This window comes from Microtus pennsylvanicus, chromosome 1, assembly GCF_037038515.1.
Source record: "Microtus pennsylvanicus isolate mMicPen1 chromosome 1, mMicPen1.hap1, whole genome shotgun sequence".
Lineage (NCBI taxonomy): Eukaryota > Metazoa > Chordata > Mammalia > Rodentia > Cricetidae > Microtus > Microtus pennsylvanicus.
In genome coordinates, this window is record NC_134579.1 from 34,468,414 (window position 1) to 34,486,819 (window position 18,406).

The following is an 18,406-nucleotide window of genomic DNA, read 5'->3' on the forward strand; positions in this document are numbered from 1 at the left end:
GGCCGGAGCCGCCCGACCCCGCTAGGTAGTTTGTTTGAAGCCGACTGCAAAAGTGCGGTCTGCGCGCTGATTCGCGGGGGCGTGTCACGTGGCGCCGCGTCGCCCTCCCACAATGCCTCTGGCGGCTGGCGCTCCCCTGTCTGCTGGCGGGCCTGCTCTCCCAGCGAGGCTGCTCCGAACGCCCGCCCACGGGGTCTGCTCCACGGTGGCTGTGGCTGGGGTTCGGCAATGCCTAGGCGAGGTTCTCCATGAAATGCCCGTGGACGTGCAGGCGCGGGCTGGGGCGGACAAGCAACCTGGCCGGTGGTGCAGACGCGCGCGCGGAGCGGGCAGGTCGCGCAGGCGCAGCTTCTTCTGCGTGCCTTCACCAGCCTTGTGTTGGTGGGATCGGTGTGTTTTTAATGCAGATTGGTGAGGTTTTAGCGCTTGCAGATGTCGGGATTTCGGGCTGCAGTTCCTGCACGCCGGCATCATCCCTGAGAACTCGCCCACTGCAAACTAATGTCCCCTCTCCCGTGCTTAAGTGTGTGCAGGAATCGCACCGCCCCTTCCTAACTTAGCGCTCCGCTCAGCCGCGGTGGGTTTACCTCTGAATTCCCGAAACCAGGAAGATTGTGCATAACTTTCTTTGTTTAAGGAAAGCAGTTAATGTTGAGGCCGACCTGCAGACATATGACTGCTGTTCGATTGTAACAAATATATGTCTTTACCTACTCTAAAGCTTGTTAGGAGAGAGAATTCGGATCTTTTATTTCTTGCCACTTGTAAGATTTTAATGCAGATATCTTAAGTCCCCTACCCAGTAAAACCTTGTTTTTTTCTGCTGCATTCTACCAATTAGAAGGCCTGAAGCAGTGACCCCCCGGGCCAAGTCTTTTCAGCCTAGCTAACTGAATTAAGACTGTGAGGTCGGATCCCAGCCATTGGGAAAAAAGACACTGTCACCACCTGAGTTAGGATAAAAACCAAATGCATTTCCTGTCTCTGTTCTATCTTCTGATTGTACCCTCTTGATTTGGATCTCTTGAATTCGAGGCCAGCCTGGTTTACAGAACAAGTTCCAGGACAGACAAAGCTACAAAGAGGAACCCTGTCTCAAAAGACAACACCACCAAAAAAACCAAACCTATAAACTACCAGAGATGACCAAGCGGACACAGTTTATAGCCAACTCAAAGCCTTTATTCTACTACACTCCGGTCAGTATTCGGGACCCAAGTGTAGCCCAGATCATTTAGAACAAGGGCCTGCCTGCCTTCCTTCTCTCCCTCCCTCCCTTTTTTCTTCTTTTAAACAGGGTTTCTCTGTAGCTTTAGAGCCTGTCCTGGAGCTCACTTTGTAGACCAGGTTGGCCTCCAATTCACAGAGATCCACCTGTCTCTGCCTCCCAAGTACTGGGATTAAAGGCCTGTGCCACCATCACTCAGCGACCTAGGGGTTTTTAATGACAAAAACCACATCCTGGTATCTCCCTCAGTAGCTGTAGGGAGAGGTTTTCATACGCAGTTTAATGGGAACTAAGTTACCTGGGACATTTTGGCCTTCCTAGAGTAGTTTCCCACAGCATTTTCCATTAAGAAGATCAAATTCTAGTTCAATCCAAAATGATCTGAGCAAGAATACAAGATGGAGGAACCTCTGCACTGCCTTTTCCTGTCACATTTCCCACTGTGGGCATGAATCAAATCATTAGCTAGTCCTATTGTAAGGGGATACAGCTGGCTCTAAGGACTAAGCGCTTAGCTGAGTTTATTATTGTGGGAATTCATTCCGCCAAACCACAAATATATAGTTGGCCATGCAGTTGAGTATACAAGGTCCCATCATTAGTCTGATCAGAATAAAAATCAATGGTTTAGCTAATGCTGACAGTCAGGTGGTCAGCCACGGGGGCCAGGCAAACAGAGACTCCTCCTTTCTTTGAGGTGTTCTCTGACCATGGCAAGGTTTTCACTAACTACCATTGATGGGTTAGCATGGAAACAAGTTCCCCTGAGGCTGTGCAAAGTCCTCCCTGCGTCATTAAAAGAGGGTTCAGCCTCCTTCAGTTCTGTAGGACTACCTTTGTGAGAGAGTCAAGTCAGCTGTCCAGCCTGGAAATAGAATTCTCCAAATGGCCTAAATCTACATCTATCTGGAAACTGAGCTCCTCAAAGTTTTGATTGCCAACAATCAAGGCTGAGGTGCCTTCGACAGCTTTAGTGGCTTATTCCTGCCTCTACTAGAATCAGAACCAGAATTGGGGTCCATTTGACCTTCATTAACATTACCCATGGCTGATAAGAGCTCCTCCCTCTTCTCCATTATAGGCAGACAGCTGGAGGATAACAGACCAGTATACATAGAGTGGGGTGTGACTTTCCATTGAGTCGCAGGAGGCTCCTTTCCTCAGTCCATTGGTACAAACCAGCCAGGTAACGACGACATGATGCAGGGACCTAGTCCTTGGTAGACCACACATAAAATAATTCCTGAAGGCCTTTTTCTTCTTTACTATTTGCAGGCCAGTCTTCTCCACAACCTCATTGTCTGACCCCCCCGCCCCCCGGGTTTGTCTACACCAAGATTGTTCCATCTCTGGAAGGGACATAAGAGAGCAGAGATTGACTCAAAAGTTTCCCATCTGTGGTTTTTCTGAATCCCTGCATCCAGGGTCGGGGTGGATGGGGATTGTGTCCCCTGCCATAGTAAACTCTGGTCATTTTCACCTTTATCTTTAAGGGGCCTGAGTCCAGATCCATCTGTCCTCCTTAGCGGCCTTTCGTGCTCCCTTCCCCAGGGGATGACACCAGCCTCCTTTCTAGACTCCAAAGAAGGATGAGTCTGCTGTCTGGCGGCATCTGTCATTCTTGCTATCCTGTTTGGCCAGTCCTTATTCCTCCAGCAGTCTAGCCCAAGGGTGTATTACCTGCAGTCCAGTAAACTGGGTTACCAGGACTGGGAGAGGCCTCATGTTAGACCTGAGGGGGCTAAAAAACATTTACATGACTGTCTGATTAAAGTGCACAAGGGACTGGCCAGATGACTGCCTTCCCCTAAGTCGGGGTTTCAGAGAGCAGCCCCTCACTGTCTTTTGAGGTCTCTTTTGTGGGGAAGGGTTAGAGTTGGTAGAAAACAGCTGTTGAGATGATTGTCTCTTAGCAACTGGACAGAGGCGTGGGGGACTTGGCTCGAGGCTGCCTGTAGAAGAGAAAAATGCAAGAATACGTCATAGAAGGGGAGTCATCAAGATAACTGGGAAGACGCATTCTTGGAAGGCAAAAGGGCAACCATGTATCACCAGTTCCGGAGTTTAGCAAAAGTGGATATGCGTCATGGAATACAAATTCAGCATAGGTTGAAGAACATAGTTTCTAGGACACTTTAGGCTTAGGAAACAGAAACTTATTCTTGTAAGGTACGGAGACAGTAACCATAGATAGCAGTGTGGTACGGAGACAGTAACAATATATAACAGTGTGGTACAGAGACAGTAACAATGGATAAGGATGTGGTACAGAGACAGTAACAATGGATAAGGATGTGGTACAGAGACAGTAACAATGTATAACAGTGTGGTAAGGAGACAGTAACAATGGATAAGGATGTGGTACAGAGACAGTAACAATGTATAACAGTGTGGTAAGGAGACAGTAACAATGGATAACAGTGTGGTACAGAGACAGTAACAATGGATAAGGATGTGGTACAGAGACAGTAACAATGTATAACAGTGTGGTAAGGAGACAGTAACAATGGATAAGGATGTGGTACAGAGACAGTAACAATGTATAACTGTGGTAAGGAGACAGTAACAATGGATAAGGATGTGGTACAGAGACAGTAACAATGTATAACAGTGTGGTAAGGAGACAGTAACAATGGATAAGGATGTGGTACAGAGACAGTAACAATGTATAACAGTGTGGTAAGGAGACAGTAACAATGGATAAGGATGTGGTACAGAGACAGTAACAATGTATAACAGTGTGGTAAGGAGACAGTAACAATGGATAAGGATGTGGTACCCAGACAGTAACAATGGATAACACTATGGCTCCTGTTTTGGTTTCACATTCACCTCCTCTACTGCCACCTCTGCAGCTCTATTGCCTCTGGCTTCTGAGAAATCCCCTTTTTGGTGGCTGTGGTTTTGGGATGGCTCACTCTCCCTTCCATTTAGATCTGTTTCTCCAAGCAACAGAGCTGACGGAAACATACTTCTTGTATAGGGAGGCACACAGTCATACAGAGACACATAATAAAGACAAATAGCCACCACACATTCAGACACCAGAGCAGACAAGGGGAATCAGAGGTCTCATACATATCTTGGACACAGGATCTATGGTCCTGTCTCACCTGCCTTCTTTTTTCCTAACCAGATATTATTGAAATATATTAAATAACCAAACTGAATTCCAGAGGGGTCAGATCAGATGACTTTCAATGCCCCCCTCTTTTTTTTCTCTTCTGGGTGGCAGCATCCATGTGCCTCCAGAGCAATTGGCAACAATCACTCACAGAGGATTTCCTTGGGGCCCAGGGACATCTCAGGGTGCACACTCCTTAAGAGTTCTTCCCAGCCTGTGTACTCTTCTGAGTGTCGAGGTTCAGTCTCTGGGGATCTCACTGGGGCCTCCAAAATCTTATGGGGAGCCTTCCAGACACAGTTTATAGTCAATTAAAAGTCTTTATTTGCCTGGTGGTGGTAGCTCATGCCTTTAATCCCAGCACTTGGGAGGCACAGGCAGCCAGATCTCTGTGAGTTCGAGGACAGCCATGGCTGTTACAAAAAGAAAAAGCCTTTATTCCAGCAGGCTACTAGTACTCAGGTAGTCAGGCCCTAAGTGTAACCCTGACCATTTAGACCGAGGGGCTTTTAAAGGTAGAAACCACATCCTGGTGTCTGCTCTGCTGCTGCAAGGGGACATTTTCTCAAACAAGCAGTTTAACAGGAACCAAGATAAGTTATCTGGGACATCTTGGCATCAGGTCTTAGGACAGAGTTGGATAATTTTCCACTGGATTCTCCATCAAGGAGATCAAATTCTAGTGAAACCTGAAGTTGCCTGAGCCTGAGTAAGACTTCAAGATGGAGGAGACTCTGCACGGCCTTGTCCTGTTACATGACTGTCTTGGAACTCTCTCTGTAGACCAGGCTGGCCTCTAACTCACAGAGATCTGCCTGCCTCTGCCTCCTGAGTGCTGGGATAAAGGCATGTGCTACCACCATCTGGCTTAGAAAAATGTTTTAATGGAATATGATCAGCTGGAATTGTAGGGGAGGAAAAGTCATAGAAGCACTTGGAGTGGAATGTTGGAAGCAGGCCAACTAGACATCGTTTGGTAGCAGATGAGGCCAGATGCTTTGAAATTGAGCAACTGCATAAGAAAATCAATGACTGAATCTTTTAGAACCTCAAGTCAGACTGTGTGACTCCTGTTGAAACAAATCTTCTGTCTTCCACTTTCCAGAAACCTGGCCGTTATCATAAAGGTCTGACGTGTTGAGGATGTCTGTGTTCTTGTCCTCCTTGCCTCAATGGTGCCACCATTTTCTGCTCCCTTGACTTGTTCCCCTGGGCAGCCTTCACTTCGGGGCCATGTTAATTGCTATCTTCTTTCTGCCTGGTGAGACACATGCCCTAATCTAAATCTTTGGGTAAAGCCGCCCTTAAGGCTTTCCTCACATTGCCTCACCTGTTCGTTGTCTTGTTTGTGCAATTGACAATTTAAATGGACCCCAGCAAGCCTGTGTGCGGCAGCGCAGCTCTGGCAGGTCTTCCCTTTCCCGTTCCCTCTGCCCAGCTAAAGGAGTCACCAAGATCTGTTCCTTCACTTGGCCACTTCCTGCCCCTGAGGCTGACCACCAGGGTCAAGCTATTAAAGTATTCAAGTCCAGCAATCAAAAGCCTCCTTTGCACTGCTCTAATCAACATACCCAATCAAAATCAAACACCTCATCCTAACGCGCGAAGTTTCCCCCTTTTCTTTTATAAACTGCCATTCGCCTATGGGTCACTTCTGTCAGGCTCTTCCGTCTCTCACTAGCCAGAGGCAGTCTTTTGTCTCTCCAGGGCAAACACCATTCCCTCTCCGTGTTCTCTTCCCCTCCCTCCTCTTTATCTCTTAGTCTTTGTCTCTTTTCCCTGTCTTTGTCCCTCTGGCACAGGTGGAGAACTTGGTCTTGGGGTGTCCTGTAGGCCAGTCCTTTCAGTAGCCAGTGGTCACCTATGGGGAGAACAACTTGGCAGGACCAGAGTGAAACTCAGCTTTTCTCTTCTTTGGCAGCTTTTTAAAAAGTAACTCTTGCCTGACGGTGGTGGCCCACACCTTTAATCCCAGTACTCCAGGAAACAGAGGCAGGAACATTTCTGAGTTTGAGGCCAGTGTGATCTATAGAGTGAGTTCCAAGACAGCCAGGGCTACACAGAGAAACCCTGTCTTGAAAAACAAGCAAACAAAACAACGAAAGAAAAAAAAAAGAAAAGAAAAGCAAAAATCTAATTCTATGGTGAACCTTTTATTCCAAACAGTCCATAGCATTTGTCATTTTAGAAGAATACTAAACCTGCCAGAGTTGGGTCAAATCGTTCTGTCCTGCCTCCAGATATGAAAAGTAGGAAGGACTGCTTTCATTCCTTGTTTCTCCCCAATGTGGTTCAAAGGAGAATCACTCCCTCAAAGAAACAGCTGTTTAATACGCATGAAAAATGAAAAATATCCATGCTGTTTTTTTTCTTTCTTTTTTTATTGAGAAAAGGAAAAAAAGTATCCGCTTCCTCCCAGCCTCCCCTTTCCCTCCCCCTCCTCCCGCCCCTCTCCCCCTCCCCCAAACTCCTCTCCCCCTCCCTCTCCAGTCCATAGAGCAGTCAGGTTTCCCTGCCCTGTGGAAAGTCCAAGGTCCGCACCACTCCATCCATGTCTAGGAAGGTGAACAACCAAACTGGCTAGGCTCCCACAAAGCCAGAACATGAAGTAGGGTCAAAGCCCCATGCCAATGTCCTTGGCTTCTCATCAGCCCTCATTGTTCGCCATGTTCAGAGAGTCCTGTTTTATCCCATGCTTTTTCAGTCACAGTCCAGCTGGCCTTGGTGAGCTCCCACTATATCAGCCCCCTTGTCTCAGTGGGTGGGTGCGCCCCTCGTGGTCCTGACTTCCTTGCTCATGTTCTCCCTCCTTCTGCTCCTTATTGGGACCTTGGGAGCTCAGACCAGTGCTCCAGTGTGGGTCCCTGTCTCCATCTCCATCCATCACCAGATGAAGGTTCTATGGTGGTATGCAAGATATTCATCAGTATTGCTATAGGATAGGGTCATTTCAGGTTGCCTATCCTCAGCTGCCCAAGGGACTAACAGGGGACATCACCATGGGTTCCTGGGAGCCCCTCTAGGGTCAAGTCTCTTGCCAACCCTAAAGTGGCTCCCTTAACTAAGAATTGTGGTTCCTTGCTCCCCTGTCCAACCTTCCTTTATCCCAATCCCCCTGTTTCCCCAAGTCCCCCCCTATCCATGCTGATGTTAAGGGGACTTGTTGTACCTGCTTCCTGAGAATCTGTGCTGTGAACAAGTGTGGGTTTTGCTGGCTCCTGTTAACTATAAAGACAGAGGCAGTGGCAAGATGGTACGCTTACCTGATGGGCTTTGAGGGATGACGGTCCGGTCAGACCTAGAGCAGGGAGCTGCTTTACGTTGAATTAACCTGCAGCTGTGGTTTTCAGTTTTGACCAGAATAACAATCAAAAAGTGAAATTTCGTTGTTGCTGTTTGGAGACATTGTCTAAAGCAGCCCATGATGTCCTCAAAGTCAGCATCTCCTGCCTTGGTCTCCCAGATGCTGGGATGCTAGGCATGCGCAACCATATGTCTGGCAGCAAAATGATTACCAATATTCTTGTCGGGGAGTGGTAACACATTACCTTTAATCCCAGCACTTGGGAGGCAGAAGCGGGCAGATCTTTGTGAGTTTAAGGACATCCTGGTCTACAAAGCTAGTTCCAGGACAGCAAGGGCTACACAGAGAAACCCTGTCTCAAAACCGCCCCCCACCAAAAAAAAATACTCTCACCTTTATACATGACAAGGCAAAAATACTTCTGTGTCCTCTTTGGGAAGTGTGCTTCATTTTGATATAACAAAGGACAAAACAAAGTGACGTAAGCAACTCTTCTTTATAGTTATGTGACATAAAATGTGGTTTCTATTTGAATGTCTTTTCATTTTTTTTTCCCTTTTAGAGAAACCAAAGCAGGGGCTAGAGAGACAGCTCAGCAGTTAAGAGCACTTGTTCTTGCAGATGACCGAGTTCATTTCCCAGCGCCTATATCAGGTAGCTCACAACAAACAGATCCACAAACCTCTCTGGCGTCTGCGGGCACCTCCACCAATGTAGCTCACATACTGTTGAAGAGTATGACTTTTACTAGGTAAAGGCGCCTTGTGTATGCTGCATTTATTTAACTCTGTACAGATGTGTTGCATTTGTTTCACTTGCCTGCCTAAGGTACCTGATTGGTCTAATAAAAAGCAGAACAGCCAGTAGCTAGGCAGGAGAAAGATAGACGGGGCTGCAAGGCAAGCAGGAAAGGAGGACATACCGAATGAAAGAAAAGTAAAAAGTCCCGAGGAAAAGCACAGATGAAGAGAAAGTTTAAATTAAGTCATAAGAGCGAGTGGGACAAGCATAAGATAAGGCTGAGCATTCATAACCAATAATCAGTCTCCATATCATGATTTGAGGGCTGGCGGTCCGAGAAAGCCTGTGACACATTCAGACGTGTTGGGCGTGGCAAGCAGAGCACGCAGCGTGACACTGCTGAAAGAGCTTTGGAGCTAGCAAATATGTCAACACAAAGAGCGGGAAGTTTCCCGATCGCATAAGAAGACTGACTCCGGGCTGGAGAGATGGCTCAGAGGTTAAGAGCATCGCCTGCTCTTCCAAAGGTCCTGAGTTCAATTCCCAGCAACCACATGGTGGCTCACAACCATCTGTAATGAGGTCTGGTGCCCTCTTCTGGCCTGTAGACATACACACAGACAGATTATTGTATACATAATAAATAAATAAATATTTTTTTAAAAAAAAAGAAGACTGACTCCAAGTCACAAACTGAATGAAGTTACGCTTACATTTAATTAGGAAAAGCTATCTACATTTTTTAACAATTAAACTGTGATTTGATTTTTAAATTTTTATTTTTTATTTTATGTGAATTGGTGTTTTGCCTGCATGTATGTCTGTGTGACTGTGTCTGGTCCCCTGGAACTGGAGTTACAGACAGTTCTGGACTGTGTTGAGGGTGCAGCAAATTGAACCTAGGTCCTCTGGAAAAGCAGCCAGGACTCTTAACCTCTGAGCCATCTCTCCAGCCCCCTTGATTTTTTTTTGTATATTTTATTTGGAATTTTGGTGTTTAATTTCTTGAGTTCTTTACATATTTTGGATATCAGTCCTCTGTCTGTTGTGGGGTTGGTGAAGATCTTTTCCCATTCAGTAGGCTGCCTTTTTTGTCTTATTGACTGAGTCCTTTGCTTTACAGAAGCTTATCAATTTCAGGAGGTCCATTTATTTATTGTTGCTCTCAGTGTCTGTGTTATATTTACGAAGTGGTCTCCTGTGCCCATGCATTGAAGGCTGTTTTCCATCTTTTCTTTTATGAAGTTCAGCATGGTCAGATTTATATTGAGGTCTTTAATCCATTTGGACTTGAGTTTTGTGCATGGGGAAAAATATGGATCTATTTGAGTTTTTCTATATGTTGACATTCAGTTATATCAACACCATTGTTGAAGATGCTTTGCTGCAGGAGCTACTTTTGCTCCTTCAGCCAATAGCCTTTGAGATACCAGCCCACTGGGGTGTGGTATCTTTCGCTTTAAAAATAAGCGGGCAGCAGCCCTCTAGCTTTCTTGCTTGTTTCGGATTCGGTTTCTGGCTATCAGACGCTTTTCCTGGTCGTGCAGGAGGCTGTTGTCTAGGAAGGTGATCTGTAAGTTTTTTCCCTTTAAATAAATAACCCCTTTATTAATCATAATTCCAAATTGATGTGGGATTGTTTTGTTTTGTGACTTACTCCTTTAATGCTTTCTTTTTTCCATTGTATAATTTTAGCTTCTTTGTCAAAAATCAAGTGTTCACAGTGTGTGGATTAATATCTGGGCCTTCAATTTGATTCCATAGGACAACCTCTCTGCTTTTATGTGAACACTAAGCTGTTTTCATTACTGTAGCTCTATAATAGAGCTTGATGTCAGGGATGGTGATGCCTCTAAGTTCCTTTATTGTACAGTAATGTTTTGACTATCCTGGGTTTTTTTTTTAATTTTTCCATATGAAGTTGAGTATTGTTCTTTTAAGGTCTGTGAAGAATTGTGTTGGGATTTTGATGGGGATTGCATTGAATCAATGGAATGTTTCTGGTAGGATTGCCATTTTTACTATGTTGATCCTACCTATCCAAGATCCTTCCATTTTCTGGTATCTTCTTCTGTTTGTTGTTTGGGTTTCTGTCCCGCCCGGTACCCCACAGCTGGCAAGCCCCCCCCCCCCCCAAATCACACATAGATCTCTATAAGTTATAAAGCTGATTGGCCCATTAGCTCTAGCCTCTCACTGGCTAACTCTCACATCTTGATTAACCCATTTTTCTGATCTATGTTAGCCATGTGGCTCAGTACCTTTTTCCAGCGGGGCAGGTCACATCCTGCTGCTGAGGTGATCTGGGCAGGAGTGGGAGGAATCAACTTCCTTCTTCCCAGAATTCTCCTGTTCTCATTACATCATTTCTACTTCCTGTCTGGTTTTCCCACCTATTTTCCTGCCTGGCCAATCAGCGTTTATTTAAAACATGATTGACAGAATACAGACAATTCTCCACACCATTTTTCAATTTTTTTTTTCTTCAAAGACTTAAAATTCTTGCTGAACAGGTCTTTCACTTCTTTGGTTAGTGTTGTCCCAAGATATTTTATGTTATTTGTGGCTATTGTGAAGGGTGATTTTTCTCTGTTTCTTTCTCAGTTTCTTTATCTTTGTTTATAAGAATGTTACTGATTGTGAGTTCGAGGCCAGCCTGGTCTACAAGAGCTAGTTACAGGACAGGAACCAAAAAAAAAAAAAAGAATGTTACTGATTTTTTAAAATATTTATTTATTTATTTATTTATTTATTTATTTATTTATTTATTATGTATACAGTATTCTGTCTGTGTGTATGTCTGCAGGCCAGAAGAGGGCACCAGACCCCATTACAGATGGTTGTGAGCCACCATGTGGTTGTCGGGAATTGAAGTCAGGACCTTTGGAAGATCAGGCAATGCTCTTAACCTCTGAGCCATCTCTCCAGCCCCCTTTTTTCTTTCTTTTCTTTCTTTTTTTTTTTTTTGGTTACTGATTTTTTTTGAGTTGATCTTGTATCCTGCCACATTACTGAAGATATTTATCAGTTCTAGGAGTTCCCTGGTAGAGTTTTTGGGGTCACTTATATATACTATCATATCACCTGTAAATAGTGAAAGTTTAACTTCTTCCTTTCCAATTTTAATCCCCTTGATCTCCTTTTGTTGTCTTATTGCTCTAGCCAGAACTTCAAGAAAATAGATATGGAGAGAGTGGACAGTCTTGTCTTGTCCCTGATTTTGGTGGAATTGCTTTGAGATTCTCTCCATTTAATTTGATTTTGTCTGTCAATTTGCTGTGTACTACTTTTTATTATGTTTAGATATGTTCCTTCTATTCCTGATCTCTCCAAGACCTTTATCATGAAGGGGTGATGGATTTTGTCCAATGCTTTTTCAGCATCTAGTGAGGTGATAATATGTTTTTTCTTTCAGTTTACTTATATGGTGGATTACATTGATAGATATTCATATGATGAACCATCCCTGCAGCTCTGGGATGAAGCTGACTTGATAATGGTGGATGATTTTTTTGATGTGTTCTTGGATTCTGCTTGATGTATTTTACTGAGTTTTTTTTTTTTATCTATGTTCACGAGTAAGATTAGTCTGTAATTCTCTTTCTTGGTTGAGTCTTTGTTAAGTTTTGGTATCAGGTATCAGGTTTCTATCAACCTCATAGAAAGAGTTTGGCAATGTTCCTTCTGTTTTATTTTGTGGAACACTTTGAGGTATATAGGTATTAGCTCTTCTTGCAAGTTCTGGTAGAATTCTGCACTGAAACCATCTAGCCCTGGGCTTTTTTTGGTTGGGAGTTTTTGATGACAGCTTCTATTTTCTTACAGGTCATAGCTCTATTTAAATTGTTCACCTGGTCTTGATTTAATTTTGTTATGTGGTACCTGTTCAGAAAATTGTCCATTTCTTTTACATTTTCCAATTTTGTGGAACAGATTTTTGTAGTAGGACCTAATGATTCTCTGAATTTCCTCAGTGTCCGCTGTTATTTCCTTCTTTTCATTTCTGATTTTGTTAATTTGGATGTTCTCACTCTGCCTTTTGATTAGTTTGGATAAGGGTTTGTCTGTCTTGTTGATTTTCTCAAAGAACGAGCGCTTTGCTTCATTGATTCTTTGCTTCTATTTTACCGATTTCAGCCCTCAATTTGATTATTTTCTGTCATTTACTCTTCCCGGGTGAGTCTGCTTCTTTTTGTTCTAGAGCTTTCAGGTGTGCTGGTAAGTCACTAATGTGAGCTTTTTCCACTTTCTTTATGTAGGCACTTACTGCTATGAACTTTCCTCTTAGCACTGATCTCATAGTGTCCCATAAATTTGGGTATGTTGTGCATTCATTTTCGTTGAATTCTAGGAAGTCTTTAATTTCTTTATTTCTTCCTTGACCCAGGGATGGTCAATTGAGCACTATTCAATTTCCATGAATTTGTAGGCTTTCTGCAATTAGTGTTGTTGTTAAATTCTAACATTAAATCATGGTGATCCCATAAAATACAGGGGGTTATTCCATTTTTTTGTATCTGCTAAGGCTTACTTTCTTATCAAGTATGTGGTCAATTTTAGAGAAGGTTCCATGAGGTGCTGAGAAGAAGGTATATTCTTTAATGTTTGGGTGGAATGTTCTGTAGATGTCTGTTAAATCCATTTGAATCATGACATCTGTTAGTTCTCTTATTTCTCTGTTAAGATTCTGTCTGGTTGACTTATCCACTGGGGAGAGTGGAGTGTTGAAGTCTCTTATTATAAGTGTGTGACTTAAGCTTTAGTAATGTTTCTTTTACATACGTGGGTGCTCTTGTATTTGGGGCATGTATGCTCAGGATTGAGACTTCATTTTAATGGATTATTCTTGTGATGAATATGAAGTGTCCTTCTCCATTTCTTTCTTCTGATTAATTTTAGTTTGAAGTCTATTTTGTTAGATACTAGGATAGCTACACCCACTTGTTTCTTAGGTCTATGTGAATGGAAAATGTTTTCCCAACCCGTTACTCTGAGGTAATGTCTGTCTTTGAGGTTGAAGTGTGGTTCTGGTATATGGCAGAAGGATGGATCCTGCTTTTGTATCCATTCTCTTAGCCTGTATCATTTTATAGTTGAATTGAGTCCATTGACATTAAGAGATATTAATGACCAGTGATTATTAATTCTTTTATTTTTTTGGTGGTAGTGTTTGTGTGTTTCCCTTCTTTGGGGTCTGCTGGTGTGAGGTTATCCGTTGCCTGTGTTTTTGTGGGTGCAGTTAGCTTCCTTGGGTATAGTTTTCTTTATAGTACTTTCTGTAGGGTTGGGTTTGTGGATGGGTTTTGTTTCAAGCTGGTTTTGTCATGAAATATCTTGTTTTCTCCATCGATGGCTATTGAAAGCTTTCCTGGGTATAGTAGTCTGGGCTTGTATCCGTGGTCTGTTAGTGTCTGCAGCACATCTGTCCAGGACCTTCTGGATTTCATGGTTTCCATTGAGAAGTCAGGTATAATTCTGATATGTCTATCTTTATATGTTACTTGACCTTTTTTCTTTATAACTCTTAATATTCTTTTTTTATTCTATATGTTTTGCATTTTGATTATTATATGATGAGGGAACTTGGTCCAGTATATTTGGTGTTTTGTAAGTTTTTTTGTATATTCATAGGGATATCCTTCTTTAGGTTGGGAAAGTTTTCTTTTATGATTTTGTTGAATATATTTTTTGTACCTTTGAGTTGGATTTCTCCTTCTTCTATCCCTATTACTCTTAGGTTTGGTCTTTTTCATGGTGTCCCAGATTTTTTGGATATTTGGTGTTAAGAATTTGTTGGATTTTATGTTTTCTTTGACCAATGAATCTATTTTCCATAGTATTTTTAACACCTAAGACTCTTTCTTCTATCTCCTGTATTCTGTTGGTTATGCTTGTTTCTTTAGTTCCCGAGATTTTCCTTATACAGAATTCTCTCGGTTTGTGTTTTCTTTATTGCCTCTATTTCAGTCTTCAAGTCTTAAATTGTTTGCTTCACCTGTTTGATTGTTTTTTCTTGTTTTTTTCTCAGATTTCTTTGAGGGATTTATTGAGTTCTTCCAATTTTTTGTTTATCTCTCCATTTTTTAAAAAAAATATTTATTTATTAAGTATATAGTATTCTGTCTGCCTGCATGCCAGAAGAGGGCACTAGACCTCATTACAGATGGTTGTGAGCCACCATGTGGTTGCTGGGAATTGAACTCAGGACCTTTGGAAGAGCAGGCAGTGGTCTTAACCTCTGAGCCATTTCTCCAGCCCTCCATTTTTTTTAAAGGGAATTTTTCATTTCTTCTTTAAAGATCTCCATCATCCTCATAAAATTATGTTTAAAACCATTTTCTTAGGCCGGGCAATGGTGGTACACACCTTTAATCCCAGCACTCAAGAGGCAAAGGTAGGTGGGTCTCTGTGAGTTCGAGACCAGCCTGGTCTACAAGAGCTAGTTCCAGGATAGGCTCCAAAGCTACAGAGAAACCCTGTCTCAAAAAAAGTTGTTTTCTTCTCTTTCTGGGTTAGGATGATCAAGTCTTCCTGTTGTATGACCACTGGGTTCTAGTGTTCCCATGTTGGTTTTTAGGTTGTTGAATGAATTCTTGTATTGGTGCCTACCCATCCCTTCCTCCAGTTGGTGCCAGCAGAGTTTTTGCCTCTTGGTCCAATCCTTGCAGTGGCTGTCTGTGTCCTTGGGAACTGTTCTTGGTCTGCTCTGTACTGCCACTGTCTGTGTCTCAGGGAGCCACTGAGGTCTCTCTTGGTCCTCTCTCTCAGTCCTCTCTGTGTAGTTGCAGCTTGTGTTTCAGAGTTCCTCTGAGGTTGCAGGGGTGCGGGGTATATAGGAGGGTTTGGGGGTGAAGTGGGACTTGTAGCTTGCAGAGTCCAATAAATGGGCTGGGGGTGTTGGAGCAGCCTACCTGCAGGGAACTCACCTAAGTGGGTAGAGAAGCTGAGGCAGGTGGGGGAGGGGGTCCCAAGGTTTTGCCCTGGTATGGAGGGCCTAGAGAGTGGGGTGTCCTGCCGGGTGGGTGGTCACTCACCTCTTGGTCCTCTCTGTGTAGTAGCAGGCTGTGTTTCTGGGCACAGAGCTTTTCAAACAGGTCTGAAGCTCAGTTGATAGACTGCTTGCCTGGTGTGCATGGAGTCCTGGGTTCGATCCTTTGCACCTTGGGGCTTTTTACCTTTCTTTCCTTCTGTATGCCCTACTTTTCCTGTTTCTTCTGTGTCTGCTGGCTGGTGAGGTTGGACTGCCTGGCCATAGGCATCTTCCTCTCCTCTCTCTATCTTTCCTTTTTTCTTCTCTGCAGCCTTGAATTTTTAATCTTCTTCCACATCTTCCTGCCTAATATAAAGGTTCCTGGCCTGGAAGATTATCTTTGGATCCAGTGTATTCATAAGGCTTCCAACAGTGAAAGAGGAAATTGGGAGGTAGGAATGTTGGCAGATTGAGAGCCCAAAAAGAGTGCTGGGGTAGCCAATTCTGAAGACGGAGGAGAGCCATGAGGCCAGAGTGCTGGCCTCAAATGCTGGAAAAGTTGGAGAATGGACTCCACCTTAGAATTCCAGAGGAAGACCGTGTATTTTAGTCCAATGAGCCCAACTTCTGATTTCTAGACTCCAGGACTACAAGTTGACAGATTCATGCAGACTCAAGCCACTAAATGTGTGGCAATTTATTACAATGTTAAGGGGAGCCCACTAGAGATGACTGTTCAAACACAGTTTATAGTCAATTGAAAGTCTTTATTCCAGTCGGCTAAGACTACACTTAGGTGTTTGGACCTAAATGTAGCACTGAGTGTCCAGAGCATGGGTTTTGAAAGGCAGAAATCATGTCCTAGCATCTCTGCTGGAAGGGAGATTTGCATAAGCAGGCAGTTTAAGAGAAGATCTGTTAGCTGGGGCATCTTGACCTTGGGTTCCCAGAAGGTCATTTTGGGTAATTTTTCATGGGATTCTCATCAAGGAGGTTAAATTTTGTTTAAACTTGAGATGGCCTCAGCAAGAATACAAGATGGGGGAACCTCTGCACTGTGATGCCCTGTCACCCTAGCAGAATTAATAAATAAGCAAGATCTCGTAAGGAGTTCTGCTTACTACAACCTGTACCGGATCTTGACCAATGCTTTCACACTTTCCTTATACAGATTAGAACTCTGTCTTCAACTGAGAATCCAGAGTCGAGCCCAGAACTAGGCTGAGCTGAATCGTTCAGACTGAGCTGCTCCCGAAAGCCAGAAGAGCTTGTCCACCTCGGCAGCATGTATCTGTTACAGGATACTCACCAGTAATTTTGTTAGCATCTTGCCTCGCCAGGGACAGAATGGCCCTCCTGGGGTGGTGTGACTGGTAGATGGGGTGGGGACTCCAGTATTGATACTTTTCTCTCTAAAAGGCAGAGACTTGGGGTTGAAGAGTAAGCAGATATGGGGGAGTGGGGGATGGTTGTGGGGAGAGGGAGACATCATTTCTCATGAGGCGGTTACTCCTCAGTTTATCTAAAGCTCCAGTGTGTTGGATCTGGCAGCCTGTTGCAGCATTGGGTAGTCTAGCTGGAGAGGAAGCTTATGGAGAGGGAGTCTACCCGTCAGCATTCATCCCACCACTGCTGGTAGTGGGAAAGCCAAAGTTACATTTTAAATTTTCATTACTATGCCTATCCATGGAACAAAAATGTCTCTGCTCTGCGAGACCCTTGCCCAAGGACAGAGAGTTCCTGAAATGTCCCAAGCTGTTGTTTATGGGAGACAACAAGACGCCTACTTTCACTCTCCTAAACAAGTTTGTTTGAGCCAGCTCACTGGATATGCTGATCACGTGTGGGAGGGAGGTCCACAGGCAGAAAGTACGTCAGGATGTATGCTTGCCCCTGATTGGATGTAGCCCGGAAGTAGATCAGGATGTATGCTTGCTTCTGATTGGATGTAGGCTGGAAGTAGATCAGGATGTATGCTTGCCCCTGATTGGATGTAGGCTGGAAGTAGATCAGGATGTATGCTTGCCCCTGATTGGATGTAGGCTGGAAGTAGATCAGGATGTATGCTTGCCCCTGATTGGATGTAGGCTGGAAGTAGATCAGGATGCATGCTTGCCCCTGGTTGCTTGCCCCTGATTGGATGTAGGCTGGAAGTAGATCAGGATGTATGCTTGCCCCTGGTTGGATGTAGGCTGGAAGTAGATCAGGATGTATGCTTGCCCCTGGTTGGACCTAGTAGGAAATACTTCAGCTGCTGCAAACCTTGATTCGGGGGCATCTTCTGGAAACCCAGAGATGAGCCTCGCTAGAGCCCATCCACCTGGTCAGTATTTAATTAAAGCTTGCTTCAAATTTGGCTTTAGATTGTGGTAGTGGTCTTATTCTAGATGGCGGGATGAACAGCAGATAACCATCCATGTTTCCTTGCACCTAACGTGTAGAACTAGTCATCATTCCTATCAGTTCCTCATTTTCAAGACTCTAACATCCAGAAAACACAGCCCAGTATCTTTCATTTTATCACGTTATTCACCATATGTAAGTGAACCGGGTTCTTTTGTTATGAATATTCATTATTGTCTAATTTAGGTAATTTCATTAAAAGCTCACTGTAAAACCTCCTCTTTTGATTAATAAACTTACTTTTAGAAATACAATTTTATACATTGTTTGTGTTTACTAGTATTTAAAAAATGTAGACAGGTCATTTATCATGCAGCGGCTGATTAGAAAACAGTTTTTAGTTACTTGCTACGATGAAGCAGGTTCTATGCATGCAAAGACTTATTCTGAAACAAGTTTATTTAAGAATAAAGGTGAGTTGTCTGGCGGTGGTGGCAGAAGTCTTTAATCCCAGTACTTGGGAGGCAGAGGCAGGCGGATCTCTGTGAGTTCGAGGTCAGCCTGGGCCACAGAGATAGTTTCAGGACAGCCAGGGCTACACAGAGAAACCCTGCTTGGAAAACCAAAAATTAATAAAAATAAATAAAAATAAAGGTGACGTAATTCGGTAAGAACATAAATAATTGTTTTAGATAC

General features: G+C 43.7%; 1 long non-coding RNA gene across 1 annotated transcript; it reads left to right on the top strand.

Annotated features, from left to right (window-relative positions):
• The first annotated feature begins 133 nt into the window (after nt 1–133).
• Nucleotides 134–17,610, top strand: LOC142843565 (uncharacterized). Its single transcript, XR_012909659.1, has 3 exons — nt 134–411; nt 2,310–2,414; nt 16,539–17,610. It is a non-coding gene; the product is annotated as an uncharacterized LOC142843565 (long non-coding RNA).
• Nucleotides 17,611–18,406: the final 796 nt, after the last annotated feature.